An 11,694-nucleotide genomic window follows, 5' to 3' on the forward strand; every position below is an offset into this window, starting at 1 on the left:
GTACAAGATTCTAGCGTCTCAAATTTAAAGGCTAAAGCATTATTTTTCTTTCTTTTCATATGGCTAATATCTTATAAAACTTGAGTTTGTTGCCTGTTAAAATTCGGGCAAGAACTATATTTACGTGTTGGATGCTGAAATCTACTTAGATGCAATGGTTCTTGAAAACGCCATTAAGAAAATACAACATAGAATCAAAAATGTGCTAAGGCTATGATATTCTTCCATCATCATTTTGACAAAATTCTAAAAATCGAATATCTCACTATTAAGGATCCACTTGTTTTGTGGAATAGCCTGAAAGAAAGGTATAATCATCTTAAGATGAGTATCCTCTTAAAGTACGATATGAATGGATGCATCTGAAGTTTCAAGGTTATAAATCTGTTCATGAGTATAATTTTGTCATGTTCAGAATTTCTTCTTAGTTGAAACTATGTGGAGTTACAATTAATGATGATGATATGATAGAAAAGATGTTCTCCACCTTTCATGCCTCGAATGTGCTCTTGTAGCAATAATATCGAGATAAAGGTTTCAAGAAGTTTGTTGAATTGGGTTCTCATCTTTTTATGGTTGAATAAAATAATAATTTGTTAATGAAAATCACGAGAATCAACCTACTCAGTTATGTCAACAATTTTTATGTCGTTATGCTAATGATTTGAGCATTTAAAATGAAAGAAAATTCAATTATTGTTGTTTTTTTTAGTTTAACTACTAACGACCTGTAATGTTAGAATTGTTCACTAAGTGATTACGAACTGAACAATTCTATCTTAATAATATCACTTGTCTTTGATAACATATATGTGTTTTATATATACTAGTTTAAGTATATGCGCCTTACCCGTGTAACTCACTTTAATGAGTTTACACGTTATATTAAATAGAATATTTGTTTAAATAATAAAGAAAATACGATAATTAAATTCAACATCTTTTGATCATGTAAAGATAGAGTATTTATTTAATTAAATCTAACATATACAAACAAAATTCTCAACGCCAATCAAAATTTATCTATCACTTGTAAACTACAACAAAACAATACGATGATAGAGATATCAAAACAATACGATGATAGAGATATCAAAACAATACAATTCAACCTAACTTTTGCAAAAAAAACTTCTCAAAGTCGATTGACATCCATCTACCACTTGTCAACTACAATAAATAATACGATAATAGTGATATCAAAACAATACAACTAAATCTAACCTTTATACACACAAAAAAAATCTCAAAGTAGAGACATCAAAACAATACAATTAAATCTAAACTTTTCCTAAAAAAAAAAATTCAAAGCCGACCTACATATATCTACCATCAGCAAATTACAACAAAATAATACGGTAATAAAAATATCAAAACAATATAATTAAATTTAATCTTTACACAAAAAATTCAAAACAAAACTTTGTGTAAAGGTTATGATCAATAAAATCAAAACGTAATATAAATAGAAATTTGAAATTCAAAAATCACAAAGCTATGATCACAAAATGTTATTACTCAAATAATGTATTCTTACAAACCTAAAAACAGACTTGTAAAATTGAAAAAATAAAAAAAATATAAAGACTACTAAACTAAAACATTATAACAAAAGCATAATAGTGATACCTAAAAAAGAAAAAGCAATACCTTTTTTTTTTTTTTGGGGGGGGGGGGGGGGGTGAAATCTAGTACTTTTTTAATTGGAATACACGAATTGCATTTATTTTTTGAAAGATTTTTTTCCTTCTTCTTCTTTTAGGAGTCTTAACCTATTTTATGTAAAATAATTTTTCAATTTTTAAAAATATTTAGAACTTTACCTTATATAGAAATTTTCTTATATAATAATTTCTTTGAAGTTGGATTATATATATATATATATATATATATATATATATATATATATTATAGTCAATATTCAATATTAAAAATTGATTAAAAAAATGTGAAAAGATGATTTTGTCTATTACGAAATCTTTTAATGAGGGGCAAAAAGTTCAAATCACTTTTCTAAAGGTCTTCACACTTTTAATATATTATAGATATACATATATATTGTTAAGGCTAAGAACACATTGTCGTTAAGTTTAGAGCATTTTTTAAGCCTTATGTTCACAATAAAAAGTGATTAATTCTAAATTATATTTTAAATGATGGCTAAATATTAAAAAATAATTAGAAAAACTAGCCATCTAGATTAATTTTTACTTTATTATTTTTAAAAATAAAACATCAAATTACTTTTTGATGGGATATAAGGTGACCATTAAGAAATTGAAAGGTTCCTTTTTTTTTTTCTTTTTAAATTTCAAGATCCACATCACTTTTTGATGGGATATAAGGTGACCATTCAGAAATTGAAAGTTTTTTTTTTTTTTTTTTAATTTCAAGGTACACAATATACTTATTATGTAAATATTTAAGGAGTTGCAAAACTGGCCAAGAAAATTAGAAGCCCAGAAAGACAAAAGATCCTGTCTTTGGTCCTAAATTATAAAACCCAAAAATAGAGGGATATGATAATAAACCCTAGTATAAATATGTAATAATGTCATTCGCATGGTCATACGGTTCTCACGATACTTTTTTTGAGAGTTGAAGACTTGTCTTATATCTCCCAAACTCTCTGGAACCGCTGTTAGTAATTATCCATGTATGTTCATATCTCTTCCTCTCTTTTAATTATATCATATATTAAACGTTAATCTAATTAATTTCTAGATCTCTGAATTGTTTCTTTGAGTTAAATAACTGCATTCCAATTCTAGATAATCATTCTTTATTTGCATCTTAGATTTTGAGATTATTGATTGTATTTTCATATGTCTAGGTAATAAATTACATAAATATGTGTTTACCCAATAATTTTCTTAACCGTCATATCCTTTTACTGTTTTATAGTTGTTTTTGGTGTTCATGTAGGATTGAAGAATTCATCTTCTGTTTCTTTGAATTCGTGAGCCTATTTCACATTACTTTTGCTACTCCCTCTATTTTATTTTACTAGACTCTTTGTTGACTTGATACTTACTTAAGAGACTTTAATAAGGGGGTTTCTTGTTTAGTAACCCCCCCCCCCCCCCCCATCTATTAAACTAAAAGACCATAGTCCATAGTATTTTACTTCTTAAGAGACTATGGACTTTTACTAAACTAACTCTCAATCTTTTTTTTCATTAAAAGTTTTTGTTAAAAACCTCAACACTTTGAATAAACTTCAAAGACTGTGGACTTTTAGTTTAATAAAATACACCCACTTATTAAAGTCTCTTAAGGAAGTGTCAAGTCAACAAGATTCAAATAAAATAAAATAGAGGGAGTAGCAAAAGTGATGTGAAATAGGCTCAGGAATTCACAGAAATTGAAGATGGATTCTTTAATCCTACACGAACACCAAAAACAACTATAAAACAGTAAAAGAATATGAAGGTTAAGAAAATTGTTGGGCGTACATACACATATGTAATTCATTACCTAGACATATAAAAATGCAACCAATAATCTCAAAATCTAGGATACAAATAAAGAATGATTATCTAGAATTAGAATGTAATTATTTAACTCAAAGAAAGAATTGAAAAATCTAGAAACCAGTTAGATTGACGTTTAATACAAGATATAATCAAAAGAGAGGAATATATATGAACATACATGAATAATTACTACCAACGGTTTCAAAGAGTTTTAAGAGGATATATATGTAACACCCTAGATTTTTGGCCTTTGAAAATTTCTTGACTTTTGTGCTTACTGCCGAGGTAACGACTACCTAACGAGTCATGGAGACTCATTACGAGTCGTAGGGTTCAAGTCATAGGCGAACCAGTAAGGAGTGCCTAAGTTTCTGTCTTGAGTACGCCATGGATCTCACGAGTCGTAAGGTGAGACTCGTAGTCCTACCAGTGTGATGGTCCATTATTTCTGCTATGACAATGACTAATACCTTATGAGTCATAAAGTCAGTCGTAGGATGTGACTCGTGATCCTAGCAATAAGGTTTCCCTGAGTCACTGTCCAGGCAATGACTCGTATCCAGTCATCATGAGTCATGACATGACCTGTAACGACCGGCGACAGTTTTTCTGTATTTTAATTGGGGCACTTTGATCATTTTCTCTCATCCCCAGTCATAACCCATGACCATAAAATATCTTTAGGGTCTCATTATCATCCCAACACACATCAAATACACCTCTCATCTCTCTCAAAACCCTAAGCAAAAACAATTAGGGTTTTCAAAGGGATTGGTCATCTAAGGCTCAAAAAGTAATTTCTTCTTCAAAATTCTAGGTGTCTCAGGCATGTATCTCTTTCCTACAAACTTGTGTTTTATTCATGGCATGAAATGTTGATATTCATGTGGTTTTAAATGTTTGTTTTGAAACTTAGGTTGAGGGTTTTGGATGATTGTTGTTTAAATGGTCTTTTCATGATTTTATATGCATTCTTTATGCGTTATTGATGGTTTTTGAACTGATTGGGTGCATAGGTATGGTAATAAAGGATCGGAGTCTCGGCATTCCTCCAAATTGATTATTTTGAATTGAAATTGATTTAAATCTCAATTCAGAGAGGTTGATGCATTCCCCTAAACTGACTTGATAAATCTCAGCTTATTGGGGTCGAGACATTCCCATAGACTGGCCTAATAAATCTTAATTTATGGGGGTCGAGGCATTCCCCTAGACTGACTTGATAAATCTCAGTTTACTAGGGTCGAGGCATTCCCCCAAACTAACTTGATAAATTATGAAGGTTGGAGCATTCCCTCAAGGTAATAAATAATCGGAATGGCATAACGATATTAGTTTGTAAACATAATTGGTATGACGATGCCAATGGTATATGCCGTAATGGATAATTCTTGGTCAATAAATGAGAATATGTAAACTATTTTAATTGGGATTAATTGGGTGTTGTGTAGCTTACCATAAAGGTGTAAGTCCCAGTGAGGATGAATACTGGAAACCACACTTGTCGATGTGGGAGTCTTGACGATCGTGTGCATAGTTCACACTTATATATATTCATGTATCCTGGAATGACGTGGGGTTGGGGCATTTCCTAGTCTTCCTTGGATATCTCTGGGTCGTGTGGCTCACACACACTGGGCCCTTTTAGTAGGGGGAACTGAACCCATATAACCCGTGGGTGCCTAGATAACAGGATAGCTACATAGTCCATATTAATGTTTTAAATCTCATGCTAAACCTTGTTCCCAATCTTGGCATGTTATGTATATATGTATATGATTGTGTGCATATGATGTTGAATGATTTCACACTGACTTGATTATGGCATTATTTTGTCCATTTCCTAAGTTACATGCTAGCACTTACCCCGCTAACCGTCTTCAAATGCTATATCCCCATGCGATACAGGGTTTGGAAACACTTATGCTTTTCCTATGCAGGCATAGGTAATTTTTGGATTGTTCGAGAGTCAGTTTTGAAGTGGTGAGCTTCTATTCTCCGGAAGACCCTCATTTCATGACCTTGTCTTTATTTATGTCCTAGACTATTTCGACGGGTATTTGGCTATGATCGGGGACATTGTCCCATCTTCGATTGATTTTTGGTTTCTTAGAGGCTTTTATGAACAAAGTGTGGGTGGATTGTGTTGTGGATTCTTAGATCCCTCTTGAATAGATTTCTCTATCTTGTTATATGTTCAGAACTCAGCTCTATCTTGTTATTTGTTCGAAATTCATTCGCTGCTAGTTATTGTGTTCTGGTTGGCTAAGCTAATGGGGGTGGTCTTCGGTCCTCTGTGGACTTAAGATATCTGTCATGACTAGACCCTGGTTCGGGTCGTGACAATATAAGGCAGGTTTTCATCTCTAAAAAAGAGTAACATAGGAACCGTTTGACCATGAGAATGACATTATTACATATTTATACTATGGTTTATTATTAGGCAAAACATCACATATAGACACCTTAGACTCCTCCTAACTAACTTCATGATCTAAATTTTACTAATTACATTCTACAGATATTAGTTTGTGACCAGATGCATTTAGAACTTATTTATACAATATAATTAATATTAATTAAAAATGAAAGGAAGAGTAATTAATGCTCATTATTATCTCTAACTTCCCTCGATATTCTTCTTCTATATAGCCAAAATTGCTGGTGATTCTCCTTTCATAATTGACCCCTTTTAGTATAAACTTATAAAAATCAATTATACTTTATATAATTGAATTTTAACTAAATATATATGCAATTGTATAGAGAAATACATTAGAATTTTATTATTATGAATAACGTATAATAGATACATATACATATCAACAATATATTGTATACACATATAATGTTATACATATACAATTAAATGAATAAACATATACATATGAGACAAACATATTTGTATAACATATACATATGCATATCAACTATGTATTGAATAAACATATGCATATGTATATCAGCACTTTATTGTATAAACGTATAATATTATACATATACAATTAAATGATTGAACATTTGTATATTAGGATCCTACTCGTTCTAATATGTTATATACAATGTATAAAAATCGGTGTATGTATATAGAAATAGTTATACTTATATGCATATGCATGTACTTATATACAAATATGTATATGTATATACATACAAATACAGAACATACATATACACATGCATAATGTATATATGAACCAACACATACATATGCATATAAATATCTATATGTGTAACAACACAGAACAAACTTGTATACATATATAGTTATACAAAAATTTGCATATATACATCAAAACATACATCAAATACATTCATATGTATATAAAAAATATACAAATGGAAAAAAATATAGAATGCATACCCACATACAAATATCTATGCAACTGAATATAATTAAATCACCTATATACAATTATTAAATTCACTAAAATTGGATCAAATACCCAATTATGAAAATAATTCATCAAGATTTAGTCTGTGAAATTGACACTAATATACAATTTGGTTTTCAAATTGTACATTCTATTCTATGAAAATAGATGAAATTTGAAGAAATTTAGCGTCTCATTAGAGAATACCTAAAAAATCAAAAGAAAACAAATCTATATACCCGAAGAAACTAAAAATTACTGCAAAATCTTCAATGGATATCCCCACTGAATGTTTAGGGATGAGAAATTACTTGTCACGACCCAAAAATTGATAAGTCATGATGACACTTATCGCGACAAACCTTAACAAGTAAGCCACTCACCCAAACTGATACACAATGGGAAAAGACATAAATGCCCCCAAGGTAAGGCTTTTAGAACAAAGGCGAATCATATAGATACAATAAAAACAGAAAGAATAAAATCAACACTTGCAGACATAACTCCCAAAACCTGATGTCAACAGTATAAGAACTACTAATACAATTTGGAGTTAGATACATAAGAAAAATAACCACAAAAAATATCTGTCTCTAAACACTAGTAAAGATATAACTAATACAGAAAGATAGAGGTAAACTCCAGACGTATGAATGTCCAACCACTACCTTGAGAAATTTAAAGCCCGAAAATAACTAATTTGAGGTGCACCCGAACCTAAAGTGCACCAAAAGGGTAAAGTAGGAGTGAGTATGGTCCACTTGTACTCAATAGGTATCGTAGGTCGATTGAGCAAAATTAACACGACCTGCCTTGGGGCCTTGTCATAACGGGTGTCCCAAGTTCGACCAGGACTAGAGACTACCCCCGTTACCCAACCCAACCTCCAGTTGCCTGCCAAGAGTTGACTGAATTTCAAGCATATAACAAGATAGTGTAATAGCTCATATAAGGACTCTGGAAATAAATTACAACCGTAACCAACCCAATCCAGTCCAACCATCCCGTACTAATATTCCAACCATACCAAAACAATGTTATAACCAAGGACGTTCCAAAACATAATATAATTAATCTAAAAATAAAATAAAATGGAACAACCAACAATATCGTCTAATAATATTAGCCCACCGTCTTATTTCAATGTCAAGGCCGACACCAATACCGATCTCGCCCATACCAACTCATAGAAGTACCACAAAGCCTCTAACCAAAAGAGTAATATAATTTGATTGGGATATGCCCCCAACCATAGCCAAAATTAATATCTAAAATGAAGTAAAACATCTAGAAATATCCATAACATGGAATGAGCCTTTCAAAAGGACGAAAGCTCACCATTTTAGTCTAAATGCTGTCCCCGAGTTAATCACTATGTAGGAGGAGTAGAACGGCCAGTTCCTATATAGCGTAGGTATACAACTGCCAGTAGACGGGGTTAGCAAGTGACTTCTAACATGATCTCAGGGTAAGGATAAAATAATGTCATTTATAAAACCAAGTAAAAATCATCCATATGCATACAAACATACATATATATAGATAACCATGCTGGGAAAAGAGATCGGGTTTAGCATGCCATTAAAATCTTTACCTGGGCTGTGTAGCTTTGTCATCCTAAACCACCCACGAGATATGTGGGTTCAGCTCCCCTTACTGAAAGGGCCCCAGTGCATGTAACTGCACGACCAGGAAAGTATCCCATGGGATGAATAGTGCATCCCTAATATAAAGTGTGACATCATGCACACGGTCACCAAGACCAACCTCATATCGGCAAATATGAGTTTCCAGTTCTGATCCCCACGGGACCTCTATTTTCCACGGCTTAGCTACACCTCCCTCCATTATTGTGCAATTAAAACCAGTTTCCAAATAACCAATCCATTATCTATTTATTAACCAACGCCATTGATATTGGTATTGTCATACCAACCGTTACTTGCAAGTATCATCCATAGCCAACCATTTATAGGTTTAAGGGAACTTTCAAGTGCCCTTTTATTTACCATATTAAACCACCCGGGAGACTTTCACGTTCCCCACAAGCATAATCAATTAGCCTTTAGACTTTCCAAACCATTTAAACCATGCATAATTCCTTTTACGACGTTTAAAATATGCAAGAATTCTATTAAAAGAAGTCAATGCAATAAATATATCTTTATAAGCATTTTATCAAACACATTGGGGGCATAATATGACCACAATCAATTCCAATTACCAATAAACCATTCCCATGCAATCCAATTATTCAAAACCACCATTAATGCATATAAAAGCATAATTAAAACCATGGGAAACTATAACCAAGCAATTAACATCAAAACCCCCAAATCATATTTGAAATCCAAAGTCATGCAATAGTAAAACCATGAAAACATTCATATAAGCCATGCCTTTAATTAAATTAACAATGAGGGAAGATAAACATGTCTTAAATCAAGATGATAATGGAAACAAATCACCAAGAAAAGCCCCAAATTATTCTTTTTGTTGAAACCCTAGCTGTCTTGCCTCAAAAGCTCTTAAGAAAATTATGGAGTGTTTAGGAAGAGTTTCTAAGTGTTAATGAATAGAATATTAGGGTAAATAACCTCCCAAGTAGGTTAGAAGTCGTGGGATCCTATTAGGATAAGTAGAAAAATGTCCAGAATACCCCCACTTAAGTTGCACAAAATTCCCGTTATAGTAATACGACTGGCCCTCACGAGTCGTACCCTTCCAATACGATTTGTATCCACTACTCGTATCCAAGCCTCAACCCTTGTATCAAACACTATCCAGTATACGACTCATCCAACCAAGTCATAACCATGGCATATGATCCGTATCTATGACCCGTATCCCTGGTAGAATAAAATACCAGGAGGATTTAGACACTGTCCACCATACGAGTCGTAGGTACGATTCGTACCCTGGCTTATGACTCATAGTAAGACACTCATACTCAGATCCAACCTAAGTAACCTAGTCTAAGATTAAGTTAAGGAACCAAGCGATCCGTAACCACTAATACGACTCGTACCCTTAAGTCGTACCTGTTCCAGTAACCAAAATTCATCCCACCATCCAATACTGGTTAGTATACAATCGGACCATACCACTCATACCCTAGCATACGACTCATACCCATGAGTCATATTAGGTCCAGAGATCAGAATTTCAGGGAATTTTCTAAGGTTCAAAAACTAGGGTGTTTCAAAAGTAGAAAATAAAGCATACAAAATACACACTAAGGGCAGGTCACCTGCAATTAGAAAATATCCCACAACGATAGCCCACACTTCTTGCACTAATAGTTCTAACATATCACATATATTCCAATATCACACTATGATAGAACACAAGTACACATTATATCACATATAAGTAGAACAAGGAACAACATATATATCTAAGATCATCAAATACAAGTAAAGAAAAATACGACAAATACATATATGAGAAGTCAATATGGTAATACAACACAACATAACACAATAAAGTAAGTGCAATGTATATGATGATGATAATGATGGTGATGATGCACGAGGTCATCGCACAACCTCCAGGATCATCGTATAATCCCCATATACATCTACGGAGCTAAAACTTCTTGACGTAGGACTCATGGGGGTTCGTCGACCCGTATACAATCCATATGTCTCATATCTCCTTTTTGGCACATCCCTCGAAGAGGATTTTATAAGGTGTTACAATATCTCCTCCTCAACACATTCCTTGGGGAAGGTTTTAAAAGGTGTTGCAAATATTATTCAGGTGTTGCCATAGTGGTAGCAATGTTTTATGAATGAGTATGATATGAGGATGTAATGCTCACAACCAATCACAATGAGTATACAATAATACATTTTCACAACCATGTCAGCCAATATTCACTCATTATTTTTGTTTCATCCATGAATTTTCACATGTCTCATATACCTACAAGTATGAATATATCACAATACACTAATGGTGCCACATTAGGTATTTAAAAAATACAATACAATTTTTCACATGTATTCAGGGCTATCAACATCACATAGGACTCCACACAGTCACACATATCACATAATATCTCAATTTCGACAATTACATCACATATAGGCCCCATACGGGCATAACACATCGGTATTAATTTTTCATGATTAGTTTCCACCCTTAACATGCATTTTGTACCATCATTCACTACCCAAACCAGTCTGAAAGTGTTAAGCCATAACCTACCTCGAATGCAAAAATCGATCCCCTACACTTTGCACCCACGACCTTACTTTCCATGAATGATTTCAAACTCCACTAAAAACATTAAATATGAAATCTATACGTCAAAACAAAACCAACGACACTCATATTGACTACTTTTGGTTTGGGATCAAAACAGACCCCTTGAACGAATTTTTGAAAAAGAAGGGTAAAATCATAACTTTACTTCAAAAATGTATTCTTCATATTTTTAGAAACCTATAGTTGAAAATTCAAGTCAAATCAAGTAAAAAAATGAGGTTCAAATTGAAGAAAAATTAGTTTTAAGCTTTGCGGGGTAAAATCTTTGAAATTCTGATTAAAATCAAGAATCAAAGTTGTTTTGAAGGTTAAATTGATGAAAAACTAGTAATTATAAGATAACAAACATTATTCAAGTGAAAATGGGTTTAAAATCAAGCCCTAATATTTTTGGAGTTTTGAGAAATTAATCAAGAAATTATTAAGAAAAGGGTGAATTCTTACCTTACATTCGTAATAGAATCAAGAAATAGGTGTTAATCTAGCATCCTAATCTCCCACAAGCTTTATTTTTAAGCTCTCACACTATTTTAGGGTTTAACTCTCAAGAGGAAAGATGAAAGAATGAACAA

The sequence above is a fragment of the Capsicum annuum genome, unplaced genomic scaffold (assembly GCF_002878395.1).
Source record: "Capsicum annuum cultivar UCD-10X-F1 unplaced genomic scaffold, UCD10Xv1.1 ctg1490, whole genome shotgun sequence".
In the NCBI taxonomy this organism is placed as follows: Eukaryota; Viridiplantae; Streptophyta; class Magnoliopsida; order Solanales; family Solanaceae; genus Capsicum; species Capsicum annuum.